This window comes from Pinus tabuliformis, chromosome J (genome assembly GCF_031772625.1).
Source record: "Pinus tabuliformis cultivar Carrire ecotype Pingquan chromosome J, CPIR1, whole genome shotgun sequence".
Lineage (NCBI taxonomy): Eukaryota > Viridiplantae > Streptophyta > Pinopsida > Pinales > Pinaceae > Pinus > Pinus tabuliformis.
This window is the reverse complement of record NC_142295.1, coordinates 315591004-315602233: the sequence shown is the minus strand read 5'-3', so window position 1 is coordinate 315602233 and position 11230 is coordinate 315591004. Positions and strand designations below refer to the sequence as shown.

The 11230-nt window shown below is 37.0% G+C and overlaps 1 pseudogene; it reads left to right on the top strand.

Moving 5' to 3' along the window:
- The first annotated feature begins 8956 nt into the window (after window positions 1-8956).
- LOC149227000 (UTP--glucose-1-phosphate uridylyltransferase 1-like) lies at window positions 8957-9898 on the top strand (annotated as a pseudogene).
- The last annotated feature ends 1332 nt before the right edge of the window (window positions 9899-11230 follow it).

Genomic DNA, 11230 nt, shown 5'->3' with positions numbered 1-11230 from the left:
TAGCAAGTATGAATTCCTCCAGTCACAGATACATTAGTTGGGGCACATTGTCTCCAAGGATGGGATATTAGTTGATCCAGAGAAAGTCAAGGCCATCATGGAGTGACCAACACCGAAAAATGTAAATAAGATCAGATCATTGATGGGGTTGGAAGGCTACTATAGGAGGTTCATCAAAAACTTCTCTAAGATAGGCCACCCTATCGTATCCTTGTAGAATAAAGGAAATAAATTTGAGTGGACAACCGAGTGTGTAGCCAATTTTGAGAAATTAAACCAGTTGCTCACTAATGCACCAGTGTTGATGATCACAAATCCAGGCAAGGATTTTATGATTTACACAGATTCCTACAAGGAGGAGCTTGGTGGGTTATTGATACAGGAAGAACAAGTAGTTTGTTATGAATCTTGAAACATAAATAAGCATGAGGCAAACTATGTGAGTTAGCTGTCATTATTCATGCATTGAAGATATGGAGGCCTTACCTCCTCGTCAAGAGATTCATGCTCATGATAGATCATGGAGAACTAAATTACCTATTTGATCAACCTAAGTTTAATTTCAGGCAAGCTAGGTGGTTGGCTACACTTCATGAATTTGACTTTAATATCAAGTATATTAAGGACAAGGAAAATCAATTTGATGATGCACTCAGTAGAAGGATTTAGTTGAATCACTTGGAAGCAATAAGTTCTTATGGAGTAGACCTGGTAGAGCAGGTCAAATATGCAGGGAACATGATGAGAAGTGTCATTAGACTAAAGAAAATCTACAATAGAGCAGTGAGAATGAAGGAGATGAGGAATATCTTCTCGTGGATGATGGCTTGATTAGATTCAAGAATAGAATCTATGTATTGAACAATGTTGATTTGAAAAGCCTCATCATAAGAGAGATCACACAAAGCCATATTTTGTCCACCCAGGATACCAAAAGACTCTCATGGTCATTAAGAAAATTTATTTCTGGCCTAATATGAAAAAAGAGGTGGCTAATTTTGTTGCTAAATGCACGAAGTGTCAATCAGTGAAGGTTGAATGTAAGCATCTAGTCGGTTTATTGCAGACCATCCCCATTCCGAAATGGAAATAGGAGGTGATCTCTATGGATTTCGTCATAGGTTTGCCTAGAAGCTCCATACTACACAATGTAGTTATGGTGGTTATTGACAGATTGAACATGGTAACTCATTTTGTAGCAGTCAAGTCTACCAACTTGGCTAGTGAGGTGGCACAAATATTCATAAAGGAGATTGTGGGACTGCATGAAGTTCCTGAGAAGATTATATTTTTGGCAGCTCAGGGAAAAATTACATCCTTTGGGCAATCTTCCTCCTCAAGGAATACCCCTAATAACCCTTGGAAGAAATTAATTTAGTTAAGGAAAAATATATTTTAATATGGAAACCCCCACATGCACAAAAAGGAAAAGTCGGCCCAAAGGGAAATTATACACCCTTGATGGCTATAAATACAAGTCAAGTGACCTTCATTTGGAGATCATTAATCATTCTTATTTCTTTGGTTTGGCTCACATAGGTCTGAAGTTGGTTCGTGGAAGTTCGTTTGCAGAGATCGAAGCTCACACGTGTGATTAGGGTTTTTGGTTCGCGGCCACAGGGATGTCATAGGATATTTTTGCCAGAATCTACAAGCATGCATGCCTCTATGTGTGATTGGAACACTTCAGTCACACACATATCTCTCTCTTCATGCGGCTAGAAACTAAGGTTTCATTTCATCAGTTGACCGCACAATTAGACAGTGGACCGCAGGCTTCTGAATCAAGGTTTTAATTATTAGCAATGTTGGGTTCATCTCTTGGATGTCGTTTAGTTGATTTTGCTGGATATTTTTATGGTTGAAGATATGGATCATTGTACTCTCTCTTTGTTGAATATTAATTGACAATCTAATAAGAAGAATAATTTGAAATGGTTTTCCCCCTTGTCAAGTTTTTCCCTAGTCTCTGACTAATCCTGGTGTTTATATGTGTGAATTTTTTTCTTATATTCTTCCTTTGTGTTTCGTTGCATTAATGATGATATTTTTTTTCTACATAATTGTATATGATCATGATATTATGTTATAATGTTGTGTGGTGAATTAAATGTGTAAATGATGAAATGCAATTATCTCAAGAAAAGAACAATATAGCCCTAAGAAAAAATTAACATGGTATCAGAGTTGGGCTAAAGAAAAATCATTGAGATCACCCCTAAGAAGACACCTTTGATGGAAGCAAGAGAAAACGGAGGAGACGTAAAAGAACGCTAAGGTTTGAAGGAAACCCTAGGAAATTTGGTTTTTAGGCTTTGATGGACATCATGAGGCTAGGGTTTGGAAGAAACCCTGGGATAAGATCAAGGCTTGAGTTTTTTTTTTTTGAAACCTTAGCATGATCAATGAGAAGATGTTCTATCACTTGCGATAGGTTTGATGTAACCCTAGTTGGCCTAACCTCAATTAAGCCTGGTTGATGATGAAGTCAATGGAAATATATGAAGGCAACATTGTTTCATGAATAATGGACCGCAATAACTCTTAAAGGTTGGCTCAAGATGGAGAATATCACTTTTCATTAAAGATAAGTACCTTTTATGTTATTTCTTTGTGAAACTAGACTTATTGTTTTGATTATTGCTTATACTTCCTGCATGAATATTCAAGTATGTGAATACTTCTAACCTCTAGATGAGATGTGAAAAGAAGATCCTTCTTGAGGATCATCTACGTTCCAGGAAAATAGAGCTAGTGTAGGAAGAGAAGAGTTGGTATTGGAAAAGGAAAGAAGTACCTGAGGAAATTTTTTGAAAGTTTTCAAAGTGGCATTCGAAATTTACAATATGCAAGTGCTACAACTGCCAATGACAAATAAGTGTTACAAGTTACAAAGATACATGAATATCACAAGTTATGTGAAGTATATTGTTTTAGTGTTATGATTTAGCTGCAAGATTGGATTGAAAAATTAAGCCCTAAAGTATGTTGAGAATATGACCTTCATAAATGACTCATGCATGCATATGAAATTAAGTTTGATTTATGGTACATGTAATATATTAGTGCTCTTGATATTTGGAAAGACATGGTGGATTTCCTAATTTTATAAAGTTGGATAGAAACATTGATTTTGATAACTTGATATTATTATTAATTCTTGTGATAAGCATGGTAACCCTGATGATAAAAGTGTGACAATAAGATTGATACTCTTGTTGATCTTGGTTAGGTTTTGTTAAGCTTAGTAAATTTGACAAGTGGTAAAATTGGATGCCTTGACTTGATGGTTAAAGCAATGTGATAAAGAAGTGATGTTGTGATTATGATCCTTGAAGTATGAAGATACATTTATATGTCTCTTGATGAATGTTTGATGACATGTTCATTTGTGATAATGAAGCAGTTGATGATGATTTGTTATGACTATGATGAATATATGTTTTAGAACCTGATATAATTTGACTCCATGATCTAACCATTTTTTTTATGCATAACAGTATTATGATAGACAGTTTGATGCCTTGATTCATGTTGATTGATTTAAGTGGCCTCACATACAAAGAGAGAAACTCTCCATAAGATCCCAACACCTATTATTATTTGCAGATGACACTTGATTGTTGAAGAAAGGATTATGGACATGAATAACCATCTAATGTTGTTGAAAAAGTTGTGAAAAGTTCTGATATGAGAAGAGAAGGCTTCTTTTAGACCAAGTCTGAGCCGCTGGGAGAAAGGCTTAAGAGTGTGGTTATAGGCCTCATAGCCACAAAAAATAAGGCATATGGGTGCAGCTGAGCCTATAGGATGTAAAATATAAAACCTATGCATGAAAATCAGAAGTGCTCCAAGAGGATGATAGATCTATAGACATGAAGCAGAGGATAGAAAATTCTATGAGCAAGGAAGTTTGAGAAACAATGAGATCTACACAATGTTTGACTTATTGTAGATAAAGGGAATGAATTAACTAATCTTGTGTTTGCAGGGGCTTATAATTGGCATATAATTATGTTATTTTCCTTGATTTGATCATTGAAGCTAATATATGACAGTATTTGGTAAAAGTTACAAGGGTTTGACAAATATTTGACTTATTGGCTTGACTTAATATAGATAAGAAGTATTGGAATTCTAACATGATGACTGAAAATTCATAGGTATGTTTTGGCTTATGAATTGATTGGATTCACGGTGATAACAAGTTAGGGTTTTGATCATATTTTGCAATGATTATTTTCCTTGATGTGGAAAGAGAGTACGGGCATGGTGAATCTCAGTGATTAATATTGGTATTCAACATTGATTATGTACTGACATCATTGGCATTGGCACATTGGTTGAAGTGTAAACAGTTGTAATTCAGTATGCAATGAACTAACAATAAATGGATGGATCTTATATGACTTATCTTTGTTGTATGCATTTACATCTAGGGATAGAAATTATTCATATTATGATCATAATGATGTCTTGATAAATTTTGGTTTGCTATTGCTTGCTAAATGAGAGTAGTTGACATGAAAATACATAAGGTTGTAACCTGGTATTTTTGGTGTGAACTCTACTTGGCATTGGTATGAAGAGTTTGACTATGATATTAGCAGAAACTTTTATGGCTTTGATTTTAAATTTGAGGCTTGATAAGCAAACTTAGTTAATTGATTGCACAATTTTGATTTTTTTGAGGTTGAGTATATTGGTTTGGTCAGTATTATGTTTGCAGAAAGCATTGTATGGTTTGAAGCAAGGTTCTTGAGCTTGGTATGCTTGCATTAACAGTTACCGAGTAAAGAGCCTCTAATGATCAAAGTAAGAGGGAGTTGGTCTCTGAGATCAAGATGGAGGACCTTGGCATGATGCATACTTTTTGGGATTAGAATTTTGTCAAAGACCTTAATAGATTTCCCTTTCTCAAGGGAAATATGTTGTGAAGGTATTGGAAATATTTGGAAAGACTAAATCCAAATCCTTGGACACCCCAATGGAATTAAATTATGTAGATATGTTGTTGGACCTAACTTGGCTAACTCCTCTGAGTATCGATAGTTGATTGAGGCATCGATGTCCCTTGAGAGAACCTATGTGTAATATGCTTTGCAGTAAACACCTTGAGTACAAATTCACTTGTCGCCAAGCACATTTTGAAATAATCTACATGGGATGATCAATCTTGGTCTAAAACATTTTGTTGGATATGTACGATTGCATGGATACACTGATGTTGACTAGGCTAGATACATTATAAATAAGAAAATCACATTTGGGTGTTGCTTTAGTTTTGGATTTTCCATGACATATTGGATGAGCAAGAAATAAAAGTCTATAGCTTTAAGCACAACTGAAGTTGAATACATTATTGTTAGCATGATTATCTGTTGGATAGTTTAGAAGCTCTTTGGATAGATTTTTGAGAAAGTTATGGATATGACAATGATATCTTGCGACAACAAGAGTTAGATTTGATTGACAAAGAATCTCGTATATATCTAGGATAGAGATATCTTCACAGATTGAGATAGTGTTAATGTGGGAGATAAGCTTAGGCTTGTGGTTGTTTCCTTCGTGAGAGGGAGGATGAGTAAGGTAGCCTTTTTATGATATGTATTTTTTCTAACATGATATATTATTTGATGTTCCATATGAACAGGAAAGCAGATGATTGTTGCTCGAAAGAATTACATAAAGAAATATGATTGAACTCTTGAGTGAATTATTTGAGCCAATACTAGATATGAGCACATTGATATGTTTTTGATTTATAGAGAGCAGCATTCATTAATGGATGTGACCCTCTTGTGTAAGTGTCTGGGTTGATCAAGGACACTGGGCTAGCTTTCCCCCCCTGTTTGAGCTCACAGGGTGAGGAATTGAGTCGTAGAGCTCATAGGGTTGAGGGATCTCTGGACAATAGGGTATCACCCCTAATTGTCACCTATAGGGTGGAAGACGTAGCTCTCATATCTTGGTCTAACACAGTATACCCCAATTGGCATCATACCAAGAAGTCGAGCTTGTTGGGATTCTAGCTCCCCACCTGGCCAACGGGTTGGTAAAGCTTGGGGGTGTGTGATACTTACCTTTGGTAAGTTGGGTATCTCACCCAAGCTTGATTATGATCCAGGTGTTCTACCACATGACTATTGAGGGCCATTCTTGGGAATATCAGTAGGATATCGGATGGATGAGATATTTTATCTCAATTATTGCTCGACATAAGGTGGAAGATGTATGCTCCCCTAAGAGATGAATTAGGGTGAGAGTGTCCAATAGGACCTTCCCCGCTATCATATACATGAGGTGAGATTTCCCCATAGGACCTTCCTCATTTTCAATGGATTTTGGGTTGAGATGTGCTCCCTGATATGGTTCCATGTTGAGTAGGGTGCCCTGATGTTGTCCCGGATTAATATAAGTTCTTTGATGTTATTGAGAGTGGTAGCTTGGGCTACCCTCCAATGTTGAATTCTTCTTATTTTAGATTCGAGTGTGTTCAACATATGAGAAAAATTACAGAACCAAGCAGAGATAAGAAAGGATGAGAAGATATGAGCATGGATGAGAAGATATAAGCAGAGATGAGAAAAGACGACATTTGATGATGATGAGATACTTGTGATGAGACATATGTTGCAGTCGGTAATTTATCCCTAGCTAAGAGGGAGTTTTAATTTCCGTAACTCAAGGAAAAATTCCCTCCTTTTTGAAATCTTCCTCATCAAGGAAGACCCCTACTATCCCTTGGAAAAATTTAATTTTGTTAAGGAAAATATATATTTTAATATGGAAACCCACATATGCACAAAACGGATAGGTTGGCCTAAAAGGAAATTGGACACCCTTGATGGCTATAAATACAAGTCAAGTGACCCTCATTTGGATATCATCAATCATTATTCTTTCTTTGGTTTGGCTTGCATAGGCCTGAACTTGGTTCACATGAGTTTGTTCGCATAGGTCAAAAATTGCAAAATTTGAAGCTCACATGTGTGATTAGTGTTTTGGTTCACAGTCGCATGGATGCCATAGGATATTTTCGGTTGTAGCTACAAGCATGCAGGCCTTTGTGTGTGAATGGAACGCTTTAGACTCATGCATATCTCTCTCTCTGTGCGGCTAGAAACTAGGGTTTCACTTCATTAGTTGGCCGCAGAGTTCGATGGTTGAGCGCAGATATTAATAGTTGGTTGCAGGCTTCTGAATAAAGGTTTTTATTATTATCATTGTTGGGCTCATCTCTTGGATGTTGTTTCGTTGATTTTGTCAGATAGTTTTATGGTTGAAGATATGGATCATTGTACTCTCTCTTTTGCTAAACATTTTATGACAATCTAATAAGAAGAAGAATTTGAAAGGGTTTTTCCCTAGTCTCTGACCAATCATGGTGTCTCTATGTGTGAATGATTTTGTTCTATTGTTCCTTTATGTAACGCTGTATTGATGATGATGATATTGTTCTTTTAACATAATTACATATGATGTAATGATGTTATAATGTTGTGGGATGAATTAAATGTGAAAATGATGAAATGCAATTATCTAAAGAAAATAACAATATAGCCCTAAGAAAATAATTAACATGAAGATATGCCAAGTTCGCTTCCAAGTTTTGGAAGGAACTATTTGGGGACTGAATTATCATTCAATATAGCATATCATCCACAGATGGATGGGAAAATAGAGAGAGTAAATCGAATCCTTGAGGACATGTTGAGGATTTATGTAATGCACCAACAAATGAAGTGGGAAGAATATCTTCCACTTGTAGAGTTTGCATATAATAATGGGTACCTAGAGTATTTAAAGATAAAGATGAGCCCATTTGAGGCATTGTATGGAAGGAGTTGTAATACTCCTATTAGCTAGAGTGATCTAGTGAGTAGGGTCCTCATCGAACATGATATGATGAAATATGTTATCACTCAAGAAAAAATATTTTAAATTCTGAACATAATTTTTTTTATTTTCATTTTTTAATTTGTCAAAGGGTTGGTGTCAGTTTTGGGTCTAGTCTTTTCATCTTGTTTTAGAGCCTTGTTAAGAGTCTTGTTAGTATGTCAAATGGGGTCAATTCTCTGTTTTAGTCTATCATTGGTCTCATATCTCACATGAATATCATATGTCGAAACTCATTTCAAAGTTCATAGCGCAGAAACCCGGTCTAGGTGATTTCGTAGCGCAAAACACCGATTTTGCACTAACTGCGCTACGAAATCGGGAATTCGTGCTGATCCATAGCAAATCTCACCCCAGCTGTCATATTTACCAAAATCCGCTGTGTTTACATCAACAGTTGTCAGCTTATACACTTTCCCCTGTCGAATTCAGCTGTGATTCGGTGGTTTTTGTCCAGTCTAGCGTTTGTTCCCTCGACGGACTGCTAGCCGCCTTCACTTGCAGCCATGTATGCTCCTGTTCTCGTTTTGAATGACGTTATAAAGTGGGAGACTGGAAATAGGGTGCGCCATGCAAATATTCAAGCATCAAAGGCTGTTGCAGATATTATTCGAACCACATTAGGTCCCTGTTCTATGATGGGCATATGGAAAGAATGGGAAAAATGTTTACACTAAAGCACCTTCAATAGAATATATCACCATGTTTTATCAGTGTTCACCAATTAGACATATTTCAAAGGTAAAAGTACCCGTTCTCTTACTTTTGGGTGCGCAAGACCTCAGGGTTCCTGTATCAAATGGATTGCAGTATGCTCGAGCTCCACGGGAGAAGGGGGTGGAAGTAAAAGTCATCGTTTTCCCAAATGATGTACACAACATTGACAGGCCGCAATCCGATTTCGAAAGCTTTCTGAACATTGGACTTTAGTTTAAGAGATTCTTGAAATGAAGGCCTTTGGCAGGCCCATATTCCTCTATTGGTTACGTGCTTGTTTTGTTCTGTAAGATTGTGGATATTAACAAAAAGCATTATATATAGACTACAATGTAGTACTCTGGCTCAAATATTGACATCCACATCTTCAACCAGAGTCAATATCCACGCATGGTGGCAGAAGATTTGACACCATGGCCAACTAAAGGTCGTACAGACAAAGAAGCATGGTACCCACCTGGCCACGGAGATGTTTTCCCTGCTCTTTTGAACAGTGAGAAGCTTGATGAACTACTCTCACAGGGTAAGGAGTATGTGTTTATAGCTAACTCAGACAACTTGGGAGAAATAGTTGATCTCAAAATTTTGAATCATCTGGTCAAAAATAAAAATGAATACTGCATGGAGGTCACTCCCAAAACGCTTGCAGATGTAAAAGGTGGTACGCTTATCTCTTATGAAGGCAGAGTTCAGCTTCTAGAGATTGCACAGGTTCCAGAGGAGCATGTTGGCGAGTTCAAGTCGATTGAAAAGTTCAAAATCTTCAATACCAATAATTTATGGGTGAACTTGAAGGCGATTAAGAGGCTTGTGGAGGTTGATGCTCTTAAAATGGAGATAATTCCAAATCCAAAGGAAGTAGATGGGGTAAAGGTGCTTCAGCTTGAAACGGTTGCAGGTGCTGCTATAAGTTTTTTTTGATCGTGCAATTGGTGTCAATGTTCCAAGATCACGCTTTCTCCCAGTGAAGGCAACTTCAGATTTACTACTTGTGCAGTCGGATCTTTACACTGTGGAGGAAGGTTTTGTCATCCGAAATCCTGCTAGAGTCAACCCTGCAAATCCCTCCATTGAGTTGGGTCCTGAATTCAAGAAGGTTGGCAACTTTCTAAAGCGTTTCAAGTCCATACCTAGCATCATTGATCTTGATAGTCTAAAGGTGTCAGGTGATGTGTGGTTTGGCAGTGGAGTCATCCTGAAGGGAAAAGTTATAATTGAAGCAAAGCAGGGGGCTACACTTGAGATACCTGATGAATCTGTGATAGAAAACAAGGGCTCCTGATAATTTATATGAAGGTGATCTTCAGATATTGGCAAAGGAGACGGGAAAGCTCTTTCTCTTCTAGAGCTGTCCATTCGAAAGAATCTATGAGAGTATTGGCAGATATGACTCTCTTAATATGCTTCCTAGAGATCTGAGTCAGCAGATTTTTAATGAGTTGGTTCGTACTCAAGTTCTCACAAGAACTTCGCTCCACCCATTTCAAGACTGTAATCTTCAGGATTTTTTTCTGAGAGAATACCCTGGTGTGGAAGATAATTGACTTGAAATTCTTGCAATGCAGGGACCGTCCCTCCTGGCAGTTGATATTTCTAGTTCAGACGTTACAGATTTAGGGTTTTCAGTATTACAAAATTGTCTAAATTTGCAGCATCTGAATTTTAACTATTGTCAACGTATTTCTGATGCTGGACCAGAATATCTCACAGGCTTCATTATTTGAATTCTAGAGTAGGCATATCAGGGAGAACATTTTCATCTTTATACAAAGAAGATTGCAATTACTGGCAACATGTGGGCTTACAAACTTGAAGGAGCTGCAAATTTATCGAAATAAAGTCGCTGATTCAGGCATTGTTTATGTAGGCTGTCCGGTGACTGTGGCATGCATGGATACAATTTCAGGTCTTGTTGCTTTGACATATCTCAACATAAAGTCATGTTGTATAACTGATGCTGGATGTTAAAAGCTTGAAGAACTTTTGAATTTAAAGACTCTGAACATGGCCTATAACAATCTTATACATGCTAGCCTAGTACATCTAATGGTCATTATTCATAGCCAGTTTGGTTGATGATGCCTCAGACAGCTTAGAGGAGGTTTCGTCTTCACACATGGGAAAAATCGACAACACATTTTTTGTATAATCAAAGAAGAAGGACATGGTTAATTGGTTTCGAATATCCTGGAGGAAATCAAAAGCAGAAAAACAGGGGCAGTTTCCTACTTTTCAGCAGCAGTTGAAAGATGTGACATCAAGGACCAGCAGGCAGCTACAAGCATCCACCACAGCTAAATTAAAAGAGACCACTTGTCAAAGAACGAGAATTGATTGTAATTAATGCTATGCTCAGCATGATGTAGAATTAGAATTCTAATTGTCTTAGGTCTCATAAACTGCTAGTTAGCAGTCAGTTGTATTTATTAGTTAGTTTTAAAGGTTAATAGGTGTCATCATAGCAAGCAGAATTTGAGTTCCCCTTATGCTGGAGGAGGAATCTCAAGAATTCTATATATAGGAAAGAGAGCAATGTACTAGAAAAATTTATGGAAAAAAGCTCTGATATTTGGCTTATGTAAAGACTATGTTTTTTTGGTAATACAGTAATGGC